This window comes from Coregonus lavaretus (genome assembly GCF_964263955.1).
Source record: "Coregonus lavaretus genome assembly, contig: HAP1_SCAFFOLD_90, whole genome shotgun sequence".
Lineage (NCBI taxonomy): Eukaryota > Metazoa > Chordata > Actinopteri > Salmoniformes > Salmonidae > Coregonus > Coregonus lavaretus.
The window spans coordinates 513,251-528,744 of record NW_028160689.1 but is presented as its reverse complement, the minus strand read 5'-3'; the positions used below and the strand labels follow the sequence as shown (position 1 = coordinate 528,744).

Below are 15,494 nucleotides of genomic sequence, written 5' to 3'. Positions count from 1 at the left end.
AGTGTTCCTTGCCTCGAAGCGAGCATAGAAGTAATTTAGCTCGTCTGGTAGGCTCGTGTCACTGTGCAGCTCGCGGCTGTGTTCGCCCCCAAGGATGAACCAGACTTGTGGAGGTCTACTTAGCTAGCCCGGTGAAGCACGAGGCTAGCTAACCCACTACCTGGACTGGTAACTATTAGCAACTGTGGATAGTTGTTTCACGCTTAAGAGTGCCTGTAATTACGCCAGCTAGCTGCCTACAATAATTACATACAATAATGCCTACCATTCAGCTATTTTTCTAACCTCATTGTCTGAAGCGTTAACGTTAGGTAGTAAGTAGCTACTGTACTCAAAATTGTTGCTACCTGGATAGCTAACTAAACAATAGCTGGAACGACCTAGCGAACAGACGCGAACTGGCTGAGTCGATTCAGTGGCTAGCTTCGCACTTGGCTAGCTAACAGTAGCTGCTAGTGTTTCAGTGAAACGTAAGTGAGGGAGGCCCCGCTTCTCGCTTTCCCAGATGTTTAGTTCATTTCATTCTGATCTCCTTTGCATTATTGTAGCCAATTTCTGTAGCCTGTCAACTATGCCTCTGTTTATCCCTGTTCTCTCCTCTCCGCACAGGCGATACAAACACCTCACACCGCGTGGCTGCTGCCTCTCTAACCTGGTGGTCCCTGCACGCACGACCCACGTGGAGTTCCAGGTCTCCTGCAGCCTCTGGAACTGCCGTTCTGCCGCCAACAAGGCAGAGTTAATCTCAGCCTATGCTACCGGATTACCACTGAAAACACTGCTACTGCTACTGCTCTCTCCTCGTCTGACCATGTGTTCTTGCATACCCCGAGAGCATCTGGTCAGCGGGGTGGTGGCACAGGAATCCTCATCTCTCCCAAGTGGACATTCTCTCTTTTCCCCTGACCCATCTGTCTATCTCCTCATTTGAATTCCATGCTGTCACAGTCACTAGCCCATTCAAGCTTAACATCCTTGTCATTTATCGCCCTCCCGGTTCCCTTGGAGAGTTAATAAATGAGATTGACGCCTTGATAAGTTCCTTTCCTGATGATGGCTCACCCCTCACAGTTCTGGGTGACTTTAACCTCCCTACGTCTACCTTTGACTAATTTCCCTCTGCCTCCTTCTTTCCACTCCTCTCCTCTTTTGACCTCACCCTCTCACCGTCCCCCCCTACTCACAAGGCAGGCAATACGCTTGACCTCATCTTTACTAGATGCTGTTCTTCTACTAATCTCACTGCAACTCCCCTCCATGTCTCCGACCACTACTTTGTATCCTTCTCTCTCTCGCTCTCTTCCAACACTACTCACTCTGCCCCTACTCAGATGGTAATGCGCCGTCGCAACCTTCGCTCTCTCTCTCCCGCTACTCTCTCCTCTTCCATCCTATCATCTCTTCCCTCTGCTCATTCCTTCTCCCTCCAATCTCCTGATTCTGCCTCCTCAACCCTCCTCTCCTCCCTTTCTGCATCCTTTGACTCTCTATGTCCCCTATCCTCCCGGCTGGCTCGGTTCTCCCCTCCTGCTCCGTGGCTTGATGACTCATTGCGAGCTCACAGAACAGGGCTCCGGGCAGCCGAGCGGAAATGGAGGAAAACTAGACTCCCTGCGGACCTGGCATCTTTTCACTCCCTCCTCTCTACATTTTCTCCCTCTGTTTCTTCTGCTAAAGCCACTTTCTACCACTCTAAATTCCAAGCATCTGCTTCTAACCCTAGGAAGCGCTTTGCCACTTTCTCCTCCCTGCTGAATCCCCCCCCCCCCCCTCCTCCTCCCTCTCTGTGGATGACTTCGTCAACCATTTTGAAAAGAAGGTTGATGACATCCGATCCTCGTTTGTTAAGTCAAATGACACTGCTGGTCCTGCTCACACTGCCCTACCCTATGCTTTGACTTCTTTCTCCCCTCTCTCTCCAGATGAAATCTTGCGACTTGTGACGGCCGGCCGCCCAACAACCTGCCCGCTTGACCCTATCCCCTCCTTTCTTCTCCAGACCATCTCCGGTGACCTTCTCCCTTACCTCACCTCGCTCATCAACTCATCCTTGACCGCTGGCCATGTCCCTTCCTTCTTCAAGAGAGCGAGAGTTGCACCCCTTCTCAAAAAACCTACACTCGATCCCTCCGATGTCAACAACTACAGACCAGTATCCCTTCTTTCTTTTCTCTCCAAAACTCTTGAGCGCGCCGGCTTTAGCCAACTCTCTTGCTATCTCTCTCAGAATTACCTTCTTGATCCAAACCAGTCAGGTGTCAAGACTGGTCATTCAACTGAGACTGCTCTTCTATGTGTCACAGAGGCTCTCCACACTGCTAAAGCTAACTCTCTCTCCTCTGCTCTTGTCCTTCTAGACCTGTCTGCTGCCTTTGATACTGTGAACCATCAGATCCTACTCTCCACCCTCTCCGAGTTGGGCATCTCCGGTGCAGCTCAGTCTTGGATTGCGTCCTACCTGACCGGTCGCTCCTACCAAGTGGCGTGGCGAGAATCTGTCCCCGCACCACGTGCTCTCACCACTGGTGTCGTCCAGGGCTCAGTTCTAGGCCCATTCCTATTCTCGCTATACACCAAGTCGCTTGGCTCTGTCATATCCTCACATGGCCTCTCCTATCATTGCTACGCAGACGACACACAACTAATCTTCTCCTTTCCCCCTTCTGATAACCAGGTGGCGAATCGCATCTCTGCATGTCTGGCAGACATATCAGTGTGGATGACGGATCACCACCTCAAGCTGAACCTCGGCAAGACGGAGCTGCTCTTCCTCCCGGGGAAGGACTGCCCGTTCCATGATCTCGCCATCACAGTTGACAACTCCGTTGTGTCTACCTCGCAGAGTGCGAAGAGCCTTGGCGTGACCCTGGACAACACCCTGTCGTTCTCCGCTAACATCAAGGCGGTGACCTGATCCTGTAGGTTCATGCTCTACAACATTCGGAGAGTACGACCCTGCCTTACACAGGAAGTGGCACAGGTGCTAATCCAGGCACTTGTCATCTCCCGTCTGGATTACTGCAACTCGCTGTTGGCTGGGCTCCCTGCCTGTGCCATTAAACCCCTACAACTCATCCAGAATGCGCAGCCCGTCTGGTGTTCAACCTTCCCATGTTCTCTCACGTCACCCTGCTCCTCCGCACACTCCACTGGCTTCCAGTTGAAGCTCGCATCTGCTACAAGACCATGGTGCTTGCCTACGGAGCTGTGAGGGGAACGGCACCGCCGTACCTTCAGGCTCTGATCAGTCCCTACACCCAATTGAGGGCATTGCGTTCATCCACCTCTGGCCTGCTGGTCCTCCTACCTCTGCGGAAGCACAGTTCCCGCTCAGCCCAGTCAAAACTGTTCGCTGCTCTGGCACCCCAATGGTGGAACAAGCTCCCTCACGACGCCAGGACAGCGGAGTCACTCACCACCTTCCGGAGACACTTGAAACCCCACCTCTTTAAGGAATACCTGGGATAGGATAAAGTAATCCCCCCCCCCCCCATTCACAGCCTATATACATTAAATTCATTGATATGGTAATTAATACAAAATTGCACCTGCCAAGTATTAGCCTGTGAGGGTAAATGTTCTTGGTTCATGCAGATGACTGACCTCAGACCAATTGGCAGTACGCCCAGAACATTGTTCTGGGATCCAAAAGGGATATCTCAGTTTCAAGGTCTCAACTTGGAGAGAAGAAGCCTTGTGAGGTATTGGTCGGTCACATGCAGGAACCAAATGTTAACGATGAATTCATTATTAATAAAGCTAAAATCATGCAAATATAACTTGTCTGTGTAAGCAGTATATAGGACAACTAACGGGACTGCCCCGGCAGAGCTCCCGACCGACGTGTACTATGGTGCTTTTAAGTTTGTTGGAACCTCTATAGCTTGCTGATAAAAAATAATGATTAATTTAAGTTTGACTTTGAGTCCCTTCGTGGCGATTTTACACGACAAAAACCCACCACCCCATTCCACTATTTAACACCGTCTAGTCCAACGCCAGACCACTAACACTCAACACCCCCTGCAGCTGTTCTGCAGTAAAACCTCGCAATCCCAAGTACTTCTCTGCCGCTGCCACCACAACCTCTATTTTCTGGTACTTTTGATCCATTTCTGCAGTACAATTGACAACCATTGCTATAAATGCTAAAAAGCCCACCTTACTGAAGCACATATTCTTCCCATCACTCTCTCTTGGTCTCTGCCTACTCACAGGAATCCTCTCAAGATCCCTCACCCTGTACCCATCTTCCTCTACCACTCTCTTCACTGCTTCGGCATACTACACTTTCTGTACTACTGTAACCCTGGCAACCTCAATCTGCCTTTCTCTCACCTGACACCTCAGATCTCCAGCCCGTTAGCACCCCCACAACTAACACACAGAACTTTCTCCACCGATACCACAAATGTCTTCATCTCATGCCCTCCTGCACACTTGTCACATCTAGGCATCTCACGCCTACACACTGAACAAAAATCGCTCACGGGATAACTGACACTTCCTACCTTGATCGTATCTGGCAGTGACTATGCATCAAAACCCAGCATGACAGATAATGTATTCTCTGTTTCCCCACGCTCTACACCGGATCTACGTCTCACCAAACGGAGGGTGTCACAGACACCTGGAATCTTCCATTTCAACTGCTCATCCTCAACACTTAAACCTAACCCTGTTACCACACTGTTCTGGAGAGCAATTCAAGTCACAATTCCTGTCCCTAATCACGTAATCCGCAGAGCCCGCTCCCTCTGGGCAGAGGAGAAACAATAAATCACTCCAAGTTACCTTCACCAACTCAACAGTCCCCAACCTCTTCTCCACCTATCCTGACACCACATATGGATCCATTCCCTCTACAAATCTCACTCCCATTGGGCCAGAATCATCCTTATCATTCTCGGAACGAGGCCCGAACTCTGAGTTCCTCACCGCAGGTAATTCATCCTCTCTCTCGTCACGTTCACTCTCCTCCTGTAGCTCTTCTAAAAGTTCTGTGAGATCTTCCATTCCATATTCACTCAAAACATATTCCACTTTTCTCCTTTGTCCTTGTCCACCATCTTCTCGTTCATCAGATCTTCCAGAAGGTTTGTGCATCCCCCACTGCAATCCCCCATTCCACTTTTTTCTTGTCCGCCATCTTACCACGTGTCTCAGCTCATCCACACCCCACTAGCTTCAGGTAGCTGCACACCAATGGAGTACCACAGTATAAATGATAATACCCATAAAACCTTGCAGTCAAACAGGGAAATGGTTCCAATCATTTTTACACCATTAATTTTTCCCATGGGGGATTTTAGAAACACTTATAATAAAGGCTGTATTTCGTGTAGGCTTACCCTGACGTGGCGTTTTGATAACCATGTAAATCTCTCTAGGACAAGGTGACTTATCAATATATTCGCCTGTATTTACCCCTACAAAAATGACATTTAATTAGCTGCTAATGTGGCTATCATAAAGAACTACAAATGCCATGATGATCTGGACAAAATTGCTGAATCGAGTCAAAGGTAAGGATCTCTGGGTTAACCATCTAATGTTAGCTAAATTTAGTAATGAATAAATAGGCTACATTTATTTAAATGGTCAATTCTGTGAACTGTCTTGTGCAAGTTTTAAATTGACACAATATCTGTTAGCAAAGGTGTCAGCTAGAGATGACGTGCAGGAGATTGCAGTGATTTGTTGTTTTGCATGATGTCTACTTTGATGATAATTAGAGTTTTATAATCTGAGAGGAAATAGAGCCGAATATATTGCTAAAAGTCACGCCAAGTAATACCTACATGAAACACAGCCCTTATTTTAAGTGTTTCTAAAATGAATAAAAAGGAAAAATGATTGGAACCATTTCCCTGATTGACCGCTACGTTTTATGACACAATTTTTGCAAAAATAATAATTATTAAAAAACTGTACTCAGAATTTACTCAGTATTTTGCTGAAGCACTGATGGCAGTGATTACAGCCTTTTCATCTTGGCTTCATCACACCAGAGAATCTTGTTTCTCATGGTCTGAGAGTCCTTTAGGTGTCTTTTGGCAAACTCCCAGCGGGCAGTCATGTGCCTTTTCATGAGGAGTGGCTTCCGTCTAGCCACTCTACCATTAAGGCCTGATTGGTGGAGTTCTGCAGAGATGGTTGTCCTTCTGGAAGGTTCTCCTATCGCCACAGAACTCTGGAGCTCTGTCAGAGTGACCACCGGCTTCTCCATTTAAGAATGATGGAGGCCTTTCGATCATGTCCTTGGACTAAAATGATTGACACTCAGGTGCAAGCATCATATGCAAAGGGCCTTTGGGTAACGTAGCACATATTCAATGATAACTATTTTTCTCACGTAGGCTGTTCATTTCTGATCTTTGATACTTTTTTTGGTTTATAAACGTATCATGGTGTACTACATTAATGCTATACGTATGGGCCATATTGTTACTTGGTAGCTACTAGCAACAGACCCTGTGTTGTGGATCATCTACCACTATTTTGGACGGTCCATACTGTAACGTTAACGTTAGTCTCAGGCTTCACTAACTAGCGTTACTGTTTTAGGTGGAGCTATTCTTTGCTACTTTTCAAACAAATACTACGTGATATTTCACATATCATCTTGCTAGAGAGGCCTTTTGTTGTGATATTTAGGCTACTATATAGGCTACTAGCAAAAGACCCTGTGTTGTTAGGATAGATTTATGTTTGTTTCTTCCAACAGATCTTTACACATTTTCCTCACTACAAAATATTCCTGCGGTCCTTGTGGTTACTAAACAGATTTTAGATATGCCTTTATGCTATAGCTTATTCCATGTTTACATCTTTGGTTAAATAACTTCAAATGCAAAACTTACATTTACTATGTGGAATGTCTGTGGAGTTTGTAAACTATCCAAGCTTAAAACAGGTTATTACTAGGCTTAAACAACTTCATCTATTGTGTTCCTACAAGAAACTCACTTGTTGAAGGATGAGTTACTTAAAGTATGCAGGAGATGACAAGGGCAAGTAGTGGCATCCTGTTTCTCCTCTCATTCTCATGGTATTATGGTTTTAATTCACTAATCTGTTCCGTTTCAAGTGGATACTATTATAACTGATACAGCTGGTAGATACATTTAGATACAGGGAACTCTTTTGAATTAGCATATTAATCTGGTTAATGTTGATGGTCCTAATGATGATAATCCCAAATTCTTTGAGAATGTATTTCTATTGATAGCCTCCATTCCTGGTATGGTCCTAATGGCAGGGGACTTTAATTGCACTCTTGATCCTCATCTTGATTGCTCCTCTGGTTTAGACACTTCCCACTCGCAGAGTAGAAAGAAATTACAGCATTTCATTAAGGATTTAAATCTATGTGAACCTTGGAGGACTCAGAACCCGAGTAAAAGGGAGTATTCATGCTACTCGTCAACATTTAAATCATATTCTCATGTAGTTTCTTGCTTATTGCTTCCCAATGTAGCAGGAAGTGGATATGATAGTATTGTTTTGAATGGCCATTCCCTTGTGTGATTTTTCTATAGGGATACAAAACTAGTAAAAGGATCCTCTAGAAGGCGTTTGCATCCCAGATGGTTACAGGACCCAGACTTCTTACATTACGTTGGAGTGCGTATAGATGTAAAATGTAAATGTAATGTTTATTTGACATTGAACACTGACCAAACGTCAGCGAGTACCAGATGGGAGGCTTTCAAAGCACATATTTGGGGGCAAATTATACGTTTGACCAGTTTCAAATCTAATAAATCAGAAAATGAGAGCGATGGACAGCAAAATCAGAGAATTGGAGTGGGAAGCTTTTTTGGATAACTCAGTAGAAGTAAACAAGGAATGATTTGGTCTTAAAAGCTCAGTATGATGAACTTCCCAACTCAAAGGCTGCAAACAGCTTAACTAGGCTGAAACAGTCCTATGACAATTATCAATGGATCCTGTAGAAATAAACCAAACATTTGCTTCCTACTACAACACACTTTACAACTCTGAATCTCCTGAGAACTGAACTAGTCAGGTCTTGATTTTCCCTCTACTTCAGAAGACACTAAATTGGATCTGGAAAAGGAATTGGATAGTGTTGAAATATCTGATGCTATTTTCAATATGAAGGGAGGTAAAGCGGAAGGTCCAGATGGGCTCCCAATAGATATTTAAGGACAAACTTCTAGGTCCACTTTTGGATATGTACAGTGCATTAGGAAAGTACTCAGACCCCTTGACTTTTTCCACAATTTGTTACGTTACAGCCTTATTCTGAAATGGATTAAATAAAAAAAATCCTCATCAATCTACACACAATACCTCATAATGACAAAGTGAAAACAGGTTCTTAGACATTTTTGCAAATGTATTAAAAATAAAAACAGCAGAAATACCTTGTTTACATAAGTATTCACAACATTTGCTATGAGACTCGAAATTGAGCTCAGGTGGATCCTGTTTCCATTGATCATCCTTGAGATGTTTCTAAAACTTAATTGGAGTCCAAATGTGGTAAATTCAATTGATTGGAGATGATTTGGAAAGTCACACAACTGTCTATATAGGTGACCAAGGACATGATGGTCACTCTGACAGAGCTCCAGAGTTCCTCTATGGAAATGTGAGAACCTTCCAGAAGGAAAACCATCTCTTCAGCACTCCACCAATCAGGCCTTTATGGTAGAGCGGCCAGACGGAAGCCACTCCTCAGCAAAAGGCACATGACAGCCCACTTGGAGTTTGCCAAAAGGCACCTAAAGGACTCGGACCATGAGAAACAAGATTCTCTGGTCTGATGAAACCAAGATTGAACTTCTTGGCCTGAATGACAAGCATCACGTCTGGAGGAAACCTGGCACCATCCTTATGGTGAAGCATGGTGTTGGAAGCATCATGCTGCGGGGATGTTGTTCAGCGGCAGGGACTGGGAGCCTAGTCAGGATAGAGGGAAAGATGATTGGAGCAAAGTACAGAGAGATCCTTGATGAAAACCTCCTCCAGTACGCTCAGGACCTCAAGACCGGGGCGAAGGTTCACCTTCCAACAGGACAACGACCCTAAGCACACAGCCAAGACAACGCAGGAGTGGCTTCGGGACAAGTCTCTGAATGTCCTTGAGTGGCCCAGCCAGAGCCGGGACTTAAACCCAATCGAACAACTCTGGAGACCTGAAAATAGCTGTGCAGCGACGCACCCCATCCAACCTGACAGAGCTTGAGAGGATCTGCAGAGAGGAATGGGAGAAACTCCCCAAATACAGGTGTGCCAAGCTTGTAGCGTCATACACATTAAGACTTTGGCTGCAATCACTGCCAATGGTGCTTAAACAAAGTACTGAGTAAAGGGTCTGAATACTTATGTAATGTGATTGTTCAGTTGTTGTTAATTTTTGCTTTGTCATCATGGGGTATTGTGTGTAGATTGATGAGGGAAAAAAACTATTTAATACATTTTACAATAAGGCTGTAACGTAACAAAATTGTTCTCAACTGGTTTACCTGGTTAAATAAAGGTGAAATAAAAAAATAAAACAAAAAAAAATGTCGAAAAAGTCAAGGGGTCTGAATACTATAGACGATTTTCAAGTACATATGTTGTAGAATTAAACACCTATATGCCTTAAAATGTTTATGGATTGAGAACCAGTTGAAGGGTTAATACAGAGCAGAGACATTTATGTGTTTTTCATAAACTCCCTGCAGCTGGTCTGGGTATGTCAATGACACGTGATGGAGATACAACGCCTCGTGATGGCTGTGTGGAGATTGGAGTAACAATGGAACTAGTGTTATCATTTCTTTGTGCTTATGACCTTATGACCTGACACATGGCCACATGCACATAATCTCAAGGGACAGGGAGGATGGTAAATGATAAATGCTTAGATGTATGTGGTTGAGAATGGGTTATGTTTAAGGATTAATTGATATGTTTTATAATGTGTTATGAAATGATAAAGGTAAAACAGAATGAACATGATTGATACTTTGTCCTCCAGATGCCTGGATAGTGAATATAGTCAATACAGAGTGTGATTGTTCTTTAACGTACGTATGTATATCATCTTTAGAGTCACGCCACTAATAAGAGACAGAAGCCCCACTTTGAGAAATCAGGACCCTTGAGATTATGTGCATGTGGCTATGTGTCAGGTCATAAGCACAAACAAATGATAACACTAGTGCCATTGTTACTCCAATCTCCACACAGCCATCACGAGGCGTTGTATCTGCATCACATGTCATTGACATACCCAGACCAGCTGCAGGGAGTTATCAAAAGCATAGAGTTTGCACTAAAGAAATGTCTCTGCTCTGTTTTAACCCTTCAACTGGTTCTCAATCCATAAGCATTTAAGGCATATAGTGGTTTTGCTTTGTCATTAAGGGGTATTGTGAGTAGATTGATGAGGGAAAAAAACTATTTAATCAATTCTACAACAAGGCTGTAACGTAACAAAATGTCGAAAAAGTCAAGGGGTCTGAATACTTTCCGAATGCACTGTATATAGACAGGTGTGTGCCTTTCCAAATCATGTCCAACAAACTTAATTAGATAGAACCTGCTCTTACCATGAGAAACAGATTTCCCAATCTTCTCCTCCTCTTCTTCATCTTTAATGTTGACATTCAGCTCCAGTGTTTGACTGCAGTCTTCCAGCTTCACTGATGCCATCTCTGGATCCTGCAGTAAACTGGGCTCCACTGTCACAATCAGGACCCAGTGACTGTAGGTTTGGACTCAGTGTGGAACGAGAGAGGCAGGCTGGGTTTTGTCCTCACTGTTGATGTTACCGGCCTCAGACTTACCTGAATCGGCCAGTAGTAATAAAGAGAAACAGATACAAAAAGTTATTGTCTTGACAGTTCTGGCACTTTCTTTATACTCTAAAAATATTTTCACTTTTTTCTTGTTCAATTATCTAATTCAGTGCTTGAATTGGACTGAAATAGGTGCTAATACTCATTTTGGGTGCCGGTACTGTTTATATTAAAGTGCAGGAGCTCCACAATACTTTTGAGCTAATACCTAACCTATAGTCGATGAATGCATAAATGACTCAAAATCCATTTAGTACAAGGTTACAGTTTGTTTTAGACAGCACTATGTGCTAATTTCCTTAAACCTTGTCTTCACTGTATTACTTCAATCAAAAACCAATTGTATTTCCTGTTCACACCATAGCAACATTTATTGATAAAGACAGAAACAACAGAATGTGTCTGAATATTAGTACACATGTAGAAAACTGATAATCATTACATTCTGCTTCAAAACAGTAGTGCGACCGTGAAATTGTCTCTGATGCACCCGCACTGTCCTCACTGAAGTCCGTTGACGCTGACCGAGAGTAGCCGCCATTTTACCAGCTTGGGAATTTTACACAAAACCAATAATATGCTAAACGAACACAGAAATCTCAAATAAATTGATTATTTATGAAATTACCATGAGAAAATTATGTACATTCACTCAGACAAACCCAACATCTCTAGCTATGTGACTTGTAAAATAGTTTTTATCACATTCTTCACTTGGTTTGACACAAAAATAACACATCAAACCTTTACCAAACGTGATAATACCTTAACGGATGTGTTACCTAACATGGTATGACATGTTCTTTCGACATTAGAAAGTTTAAACGTGCTATTACATACCTCTAGTAATAAATAGAAACGGACACAAAGGTTATCTTCTTGACTGCACAGTTCAGACGCTTTCTTTATTGTGAAGAATGGTGCCCGCCTGCCCGGAACTTCCTGTTCCCCCACTACTAACGGTCCGTGCATTCCGAGATCAGGGGCCTGTTGCACAAAACTAGGATAAGGGATTAAGCCAGGATATCTTGGTGATCCTGGCTCAATTGATCCGTAATCCGGTTGCACTAAAGATGGATAGGGGGCAGGAGGATATGTTATGGTATAAATTACCATGGAGATTTATTCTGTGGAGCTAGCCTGCTCCAGACCAGGCTAAATTCCAGGATCTATTTAATCTCATCCCTAATGTCAGTCAGCAGTCACCACAAATGGAAACCAATAGTTATTTCACTGCTCACTATACATTGTTATCACATATAACTAGACCCACTGTCATTATTTAAACGTTTGTGATCATTAATTTCAATGATTTTGGATAAAAAATGATTTTTAGATGATGTTGCTATCATTAGATAATTTACAGTTTCCCATAGACTATAAGGCTATATATAAAATGATAGAATATTAGGGCCACAGAGGGGAAAAAAACACAAGTCATAATATTGTAACCAGTTGTTTTAAAGGAGGACAGTTGTTAAAATGACAGATGTGGGGCATTTCGTGAAATTGTACTTCAGTATGGTTTCATCAACAAAGACATGCTGATGTGCCAGAATATTAAGTATCACATTGTCATAAGTATCAAAACTGTAAAAACAATATGTAGCTTTTCTGCAGAAAGAACCAGCCTCATAAATTTATGACTTTATCCTTTTTCTTCAGTGTGGCCCTAGTACTCTGTCATATAAACAAATACACATTCCATATGAATATAAAAACACAATGTGTAACATTATGTTCCTTTATTGAATAAGGACAAAACAAAGCAGGTAAACCATCAGCTCCTTTCGAAACTGAAGTCACAGTGACTCTACAAGATGGAAAGCACAGAATCCAAGCATATTATACAAAATGATACATACACATTCAAAGGTCTGTATATAACACACCCTGCATGTCTGCACACTAAAATAAATGCAGGACAAATCCATACACATCAACTGAACAGACAAATGAATGGATGCAGTAGCCTCCCTGCAGCCTTGTATTACACACAGTATACCGCACAAACATCATAAGAGGCCAAATTCGTAAAAAAACGAACCCAAAAAAACCCAAATTCCTCTGCCACCGCAGGACATATTTAACCAAAATTGAAAGCACACATACTAACTAAAATAATTCAACACATATTGGTCCCTCAGCAGCCGACCACTGTCGTCATCAGGGAAGATTGCCGGATTGTCCCAGTCCATGGCTGGTGGCACTCTGGGGGCCCTCTCCTTCCTCAGGCAGGCCACATTGTGGAGGACAGCACAAGCCACAGTAATATCACATGCCCTAACAGGGCTGACCCTTAATTTGTGAAGGCAGTGAAAGCGTGCCTTCAGGAGGCCAAAGGTCATTTCAACTCTGGCCCTGGTCCTGGCATGGGCATGGTTGTAGGCCTGCTGTGCTTCCTGGGGGTCTGTGAAAGGTGTCTGGAGAAAAGACTGGCAGCCATACCCCCTGTCTCCCAGCAACACACCAGAGAATTCACCTGTCAACACAAAATCTCATCATTACTACCTCATAAACACAGTGATATTCTTGACACAGCCATGATGGTTATAAATAGGGGTTGTGTGGCTTACCTTGTGATAGGCACTGATAGATTTCAGAGGCCCGAAAGATTCTGGAGTCATGGACTGAGCCAGGCCATTTTGCCACAACATTGCTGATCACACAGTCAGCATTGCAGACCATCTGAAATCATAAGATGAGGAATATTACACCAATCAATGCACATCACTGGCAATGCAGAGTGTTCGTCAATGGACAATATCAAAAAGTTATGTTCACCTGAACATTAATGCTGTGAAAGGATTTCCTATTCACAAAATCGGCCTCATGGGCACCTGAGGGGGCTTTTATCCTTATGTGTGTGCAGTCCACTGCACCAATGACATTGGGGAAACCTGTCACACAAAGTAATGAGTATCCTACTATGTGTTAACAGTTGTCCTGTAATTTGTAGATCCTCTTACCTGCAATCCTATAGAACTCCTCTTTGATGTCACAGAGTCTTCTGTGGCCAGGGAAGGAGATGAAGACATCTGCTAATGCTTTGATAGCCAGACACACACTCCTTATTGTGCGGCAAATTGTGGCCTTGTTCAGCTGTTCTGCATCCCCCACTGAGTACAGGAAGGCTCCACTAGCAAAAAAGCGCAAGGCCACACAAACCATTTGCTCCACACTCAGTGCATGGCTCCGTGCAGTGCGGTGCTTAATCCTGGGACCCAGTAGTCTGCATAGATACCTGATGCCATCTGCAGAAAACCTGTATCTTTCATATAGATGGTCATCAGGGAAGGCCAGTGGGTCCAACCGGTCCCTGAAGACCCTTTCTCGCCTGAAGGCTCTCCTCAGCACAAGTGCTTCTTCATCCACCACATCTCGCACGAATGGGCATGCCATTGTCAGAGCAGAAAGGAACACACAATTTTGGGCCTTCATATAGGCTAGTGGCCACACCTGGTGCTGGGGGGGTGGGCAAAAGAGGGCGATGCCTTATAACGATGACTTGGTTGTACTGATTGCTGGGAAAATAAAAAAAACCTTAGAAAGATGCCACCGTCCTGTGTGCTCACAATAAGAGCTCATATGTCATGGCTCACTTGACTTTACGAGAATATACCTAATTTTTATTTTGAGCTGTGTCATCTTCTTGGAGCTGGGGGAGGAAAGAAAAATAATGATTAATACATTTGTGTTACAGTTAGCATACAGTGTACATTGAAGGCATATCTCACCTCCCTCTCAAGTTTTTTTATTTCAAGGTCCAGTTTCCTAATTGTCCTCTTTTTTATTTCGGACTCCAGTGCAAGATTTTCCATCTTTTTCTTCTTGTACTGAATGTCTATGTCTGCCAGTTCTATTTGGCGCCGGAGGTGGTTGCCATACAACTTTCTGATAGCTTGTGAGCTCTGTGAACACAATACAATTAGCGCAGCTGGAATTTGGCAGGATGTGGTGTCCTTTTATTAATACGCACTATGTTGCCAGGCTGGTTTTCCCACTGTATAGCATCTGGGTCCTGTAAAAGAAATTAGATTTTTTGATTTTGATGAGGACTCCTCACCATTGTAGAGTAAATAGTACTTTCACAGTCTTAACATGATACCTCATGCCTTCTGGAATCCAGAGAGATGGTCTCCTCCTCATCATCGTCTCCATCATGTGCTGTTGCTGCTGCACTGGGGCCTTCACCCTATCACATTTAATCGGATTCATATTGAAGCTAGTAGACAAGACATGCCAGGCCTACAGTATGCCTTTGATGGAGTACTCACTGGATCAGCATCGTCTGGTGCTTGTGCTGGTGGCTCTAACAGGAACACAGTGCTGCCAGACACTGCAAGGCAATAGGTAAACCAAAGTCAGACAGTCCAAATTGATTCAATATGAATGTGGTTGTATCCCATGTAGAGATGGAAGGACATACCTTGAATGAAGCGGGTGGCATCTTGGGAGGAACCTATGCTCGTCTCTTTCCCCCCAGGGATCCCCTCTAAGACGGGCCTGCCTTTATTTAGCTCCAAGGCCATGTCCTCTGCTGGGGTAAGGTCAGCCTTTGGTGACCCACCACCCGTGCCTTGTCTGTGGGTATTCTTTTTCACTGCTAAAACAGTACAGACAATGTGTGAGCAGGCACCTTCTGGGTACAATATATGCTTGTGCTTTGTTAAA

At 43.8% G+C, this 15,494-nt stretch overlaps 1 long non-coding RNA gene across 1 annotated transcript; it reads right to left on the bottom strand.

The window, feature by feature from the left end:
• Window positions 1–14,938: 14,938 nt before the first annotated feature.
• On the bottom strand, window positions 14,939–15,280 carry LOC311121561. The gene is made up of 3 exons (XR_014612301.1): window positions 15,250–15,280; window positions 15,098–15,159; window positions 14,939–15,015 (listed from the first exon to the last, which is right to left on the bottom strand). It is a non-coding gene; the product is annotated as an uncharacterized lncRNA (long non-coding RNA).
• Window positions 15,281–15,494: the final 214 nt, after the last annotated feature.